A 5294-nucleotide genomic window follows, 5' to 3' on the forward strand; every position below is an offset into this window, starting at 1 on the left:
TTCACCACTTAAGATGTACAATTCAGGGACACCTGGGTGGCTCAGTCAGCTGAGTGTCTGCCTTCGGCTCAGGTCGTGATTCCAGGGTCCTGGGATCGAGTCCCGTGTGGGGCTCTGTGCTCATCGGGGAGCCTGCGCCTCCCTCTGCCCCTCCCCCCCATTCTCTCTTTCTCTCAAATAAATAAATCTTTAAAAGAAAATTAAAGGAGCACCTGGATGGCTCAATGGGTTGGGCGTTGGCCTTTGGCTCAAGTCATGACCACAGGGTCCCGGGATTATGGAGTCCCATGTCACGCTCCCCCCTAAGCAGGGAGCCTGCTTCTCCTTCCCCCTCTCCCCCTGCTTGTGCACTCTCTCTCACTCAGTCCCTCAAAAAAATAAAATCTAAAAAAAAAAAAAAAAAGAACAATGCAATGGTTTTACCACCATAATCTAAGAACATTTTTGTCATCTCGAGAAGAAATGTACCCATTAGCAGTCACTTGCCCGCCACCCCCACCACTTACCCCAGGCCACCACTCCTCTGCTGTGTGTCGGGAAATTTGCCTGTTCTGACGTTCCATATAAATGGGACCACGCCCAGTGCTGGGAGCGCTTCCTTAGGCCTCTCGTAAACCCCACGGCTGGACCACCTAGTCAAACGTCAGACACTCAGAGAATGCCCGCCCTCTGCACCTGCTCCCGTGCGCTCCCACGCGAATGCGCGGGCCCCTCCCGGGTGCCACGTACTCCTCCCCCCGAGTCCCCACGGCCCCTGTTCGGCGCTCCTCGGCTGCGGGGGGTGCTCCCGCCCACGGAGGTAAACGGCAACGTTCATTTAAGGGAAATACGCGCCCGGCTCAGGGAGGCACCGACCAGTCTCCCCAGCTACCCCTTTCCTACTGCCCCCCATCCCCCCCACGAGGCTGCACCGAAAGCAGGAATCGGCCCCCTACCCCCCAGCTCCTCGGACTCTCCAGGCCTCCGCGGAAAACCTTATTATTTGTCAGGACAGAAACACAAGGAATGCCCTTAAAAGGAAAGGAGCAAGAGCATAGGGACGACCCGGAGGACAAGCAGGACTGGGGGACGCTCCCTGTCCCAGCACGCCTCCCTCCGGCTCCAGAAGCTCAGCTCCACCCTGGGACCTTCAGCTAGGAAAGCTCCTACAGGACCAATTCTCCGCGGTGCGCACTCGGCTCGGCCGCGCTCAAGGGCAGGAATCAGAACCCGGCCAGCGTGTCTTTCCCCGGAAGCCCGTCCATCCTCCACTGCAGACCTTAATTCCCTGCTCTCCGTTCAGCACCTCAATACCTTTCACGAAAATGCATGTCAGCCGGTGGAAGGAAACTCCTCTCGACCAAATATACCTTCAACGCAGGAGGTGATGCTTGGAGACGGAAAGCCCCAGAACCTGTGTTTTGGTGAAGGATCAGAAATAAGGCGAAGAGGGGCGCCTGGGTGGCACAGCGGTTAAGCATCTGCCTTCAGCTCAGGGCGTGATCCCAGCGTTATGGGATCGAGCCCCACATCAGGCTCCTCTGTTATGAGCCTGCTTCCTCCCCCACTCTCCCTGCTTGTGTTCCCTCTCTCTTTGACTGTCTCTACCTCTGTCAAATAAATAAATAAAATCTTTAAAAAAAAAAAAAAAGAAAGAAATAAGGCGAAGAAACACGAGAAATGTAAGGGAAATCTGTACTTTGTATCTCGTGCTGCCAAAACTGGGTTTCTATTTGTTTCCGTTTTCCAGAAGTATCGAAGACCTTTTCATTAACGTTGGAAGAGTTCTTTTCATTATTCTAAGACCTGTGCTTTTTTTTTTTTTTAAGATTTTATTTTTTATTTTTTTTTTTAAAGATTTTTTTTTTTTTAAATTTATTGGGCAGAGATAGAGACAGCCAGTGAGAGAGGGAACACAAGCAGGGGGAGTGGGAGAGGAAGAAGCAGGCTCATAGCGGAGGAGCCTGATGTGGGGCTCGATCCCGGAACGCCAGGATCACGCCCTGAGCTGAAGGCAGACGCTTAACCGCTGTGCCACCCAGGCGCCCCTTATTTTTTATTTTTAAGTAAGCCGTACACCCCAAGCGGGGCTTGAACTCACAACCCCGAGATCAAGAGTCGCGTGCTCCTCTGAGCCAGCCAGGCACCCCAAGACTTGTTTATTTGTAGACTCCACTCTATGCATGTTGTAGGAATCTACACTTGTCTGAGTGTCTGGTGGAGAAAACTCTTTGTTCAAGTAGGCTGTGAACTGTGATCCTGAGGTGAGGACCATGGGGGGCCTGGCTGGTGCAGTCAGTGGAACGTCTGACTCTTGGTTTCAGCTCAGGTCTTGATCTCAAGGTCATGGGATTGAGCCCCGCATGAGATTCTCTCCCTCTCCCTCTGCCCCTCCCCCTCCTCTCTCTCAAATAAATACATCTTAAAAAAAAAAAAGATGCTGACCTGACTTGGGGACCTGGTTGTCACCCACACTCTACAACATTGTCCATGTTGCCTCTAACCCCTCACATCCGGTTGGGAAAATGAAGATTTCACTCGGGAAGTAGGATTTGAGTTTGAGTTCATTTTTTTTTTTTTTTTAAGAGAGAGAGAGGGAGAAGGAGGTTATGAGGGGCAGAGGGAGAGGGAAAGAGAGAATCTCAAGCGGACTCCATGCTGAGCGCAGAGCCCAAGGCGGGGCTTGATCCCACGACCCTGAGATCACGACCTGAGCCGAAATCAAGAGTTACACGTTTAATTGACTGGGCTGCCCAGGTGTCCGGAGTTATCGAATCTTAAGGAAGAACAGTATTTTAACCAGGAGACACTTGGGGAAGGACAGAAGCCACTCCTGGCAGAGGAAAGGGTAGGACAGGTTGGGGAGTCCCGTGGACTGAGGTGGGTGTAAGGCAGGAGGTGAGATGGAAGGAAGCATGAGCTGTGACGCGGGTCTCCTGACGTCTGGCTGTGGGCTCCTTTCACTGCTGGTCAGGCCTTGTCGATGGGAATATTCACATTTGTGACCTCCGGACACTCCAGGCCTCCCGCTCTGAAGCTGAAGGCTGGTTGGGTGTCAGGCTCCTCCCCAGGCTACTTCCATCAGCTGGAAATGCCTCTGGCTCTGGCCTGCTGCCAGGAAGAGCGATTTACCCAGGAGCAGCCTCAGTTTCCCATCTGTACTACTCCGACCGTATCTATCACACCCACCTTGATAGCTTCTCTCTCCTGCTACCCAGAGGAGAATCTGGGTCTGATTCAAAGGGTGAAGCAAGTTCAGCCGGGAATCTCAAAGAGCCCAGAGTCAGGGGTGGGGTGGGGGGTGGGGATAACAAGCCCTGAAATTCATAACTGCCTTATCGTATGGTAAGTGTAGTCACAGAGGTGTATCCTGGGGAAGGCTGGAAAGAAGAGGGGCCCTGACGCAGGCGGAGGGAGCCAAGGTTTCCCAACATGCAGCAGCTAGGCTGAGAGTCACAGGAGGTAAGTAGGAGGCAGCCAGTCAGAGGGGCAGTGAGGCTGGAGGACGGAAGGCGTGGAGGCAGGAAAGAGTGTGGTCTGGGAACAACCATAAGCAATCTGATGGGAGGTTCAGAGGGCCGGAAGGAAGATGGGACACCAAGGACAGGGCTGGGCCCTGAAGGACTTTATGTAGATATTTAACATCTTGGTGTCGTTCAAAGCGCACAGCAAAACGCATCCTATGCATTAGACCCTCCCTAAATATATGTTAAAAGAAATACAGTAAGGTGATGGGTTAAAAGCTCTCTCAAGTTCCGTCTTGCAAATTAGAGCTGCTCGAAAGGCCTCTATGTCTGAGTTCTAAATATTGTGAGTTTCTTTTATTATTATTATTTTACAGAGAGAGATCGTGAGCAGGGGGAGGGGCAGAGGGACAGGGACAAGCAGACTCCGCCCTGAGCACGGAGCCCCCGTGCAAGGCTCGATCCCACCGTCCCAAGATCACAACCTGAGCCAAACCCAAAAGTCGGGTGCTCAACTGACCGAGCCATCCAGGCATCCCTAAATATTGTGAGTTTCCAATGGGAGAGTAAGCATCAAGCCTCATCCATGGGCTTATTTTCTAGAAAGTTCGCTCCCCAGAAGTATCTGTCTGGGGTAGAGGGAATGAGGTTACACCCACCTTAAAGGTATGATACACTGTTTGGCTGGACTCTTCTCTGGGTGAGCTGTCCACAGCAGTCCCGGACTGGAGGGCAGCCCCAGGGAGGGTAAGACTGTGGCCCTCCATGAACACCTGCAGGTGTGATTCTGGACTGGGAGGGGCCAGGCTGGAGCAGGGGAATAAGACAAGCAAGGTAAGGATTCAGGCTGACTGGGGCTCACCTGACTGCCATCTGCGGCCAGTGCTCCTGAAACCAGGGCAGGTGGGGGCCGCTGCCGCGCAGAAGGCAAACGCCAGAAGTTGGGAAGGCTCATCCGAGTTGACCTTCTTCTGCGGGAGGTCTCCGAAATCAGGGAGGGTTTCTCCTAGACACAGCAGTCGAGGGCGTTCACGGGACCTGCCCAGCGCCCAGGGCCAGCCCCGACGTCACAGGGCTGCGAGGATCTCCTGTCCACCCTCCCCTATTCACCGCCAACATTAGAATTCGGATGGCGTGGTGAGGTCTTCAAAACAGGCCCCCTACAACTGTCGAGGGTTCTGGGTCCTTTCTGGCTAACGGGTGAAGGGATTAGGGGAAGTGAAAAATCAGGACCAGGTCATGGGCAATCCTGACTCTCTGCCCTCACCCCATCCCCCATCCCCCCTCCCGTGGCCCGGGCAGTCTGAGGGAACGTGAGGAGCTATCCGTCTTTGTTGACCGCAGAATGAGAACAGCCTTAGGCCCCCCAAACTCCCTCCCTGTCCGAGGGCCATTCCCCTAGGATGCCTGTTCCCGGTGCCCTCGCTGCTGCAGGGCTAGGGTGAACCAAGCAGCAGGTGACAGCCTTCTGATGGGGAAGAAATGCTAACTCTGAAGGGGGTCAGGTCGTCCCTCCCGCAAATCCAAGCGGAAGACTGGTCCCGGAGAAAGACGAGATTCCCGCAAGTCCCCGCTTCTGACCTGCAGGGAGCCTGCAGCCTCAACCCTACCCGGTCCTGCCACGCGGGAAGCGCAGCCGTCTGCGCGTGCGCGCCCCGCCCCTGGGAGTCCCGCGGGCGCGCACGGCCGCGGGGTCCCGCGCACGGCCGCGCGCTCTCGAGGCTCTGTGAACGCGCAAGGAAAGCCGGACGGGAGGGAGCCTGCGCCTTGTCTCCCCCTGGCGGACAGAAACGGAACAACAGCAGGGCTGGAGGGAACCGTTTTGGTGGGTGCAGGGACCAGGCACTTCAG

General features: G+C 54.8%; 1 long non-coding RNA gene across 1 annotated transcript; it reads right to left on the bottom strand.

Annotated features, from left to right (window-relative positions):
• Window positions 1-506: 506 nt before the first annotated feature.
• Window positions 507-5294, bottom strand: LOC105241942. Its single transcript, XR_004621782.1, has 3 exons — window positions 4103-5294; window positions 1294-1393; window positions 507-632 (listed from the first exon to the last, which is right to left on the bottom strand). It is a non-coding gene; the product is annotated as an uncharacterized LOC105241942 (long non-coding RNA).

The sequence above is a fragment of the Ailuropoda melanoleuca genome, chromosome 17 (assembly GCF_002007445.2).
Source record: "Ailuropoda melanoleuca isolate Jingjing chromosome 17, ASM200744v2, whole genome shotgun sequence".
NCBI lineage: Eukaryota > Metazoa > Chordata > Mammalia > Carnivora > Ursidae > Ailuropoda > Ailuropoda melanoleuca.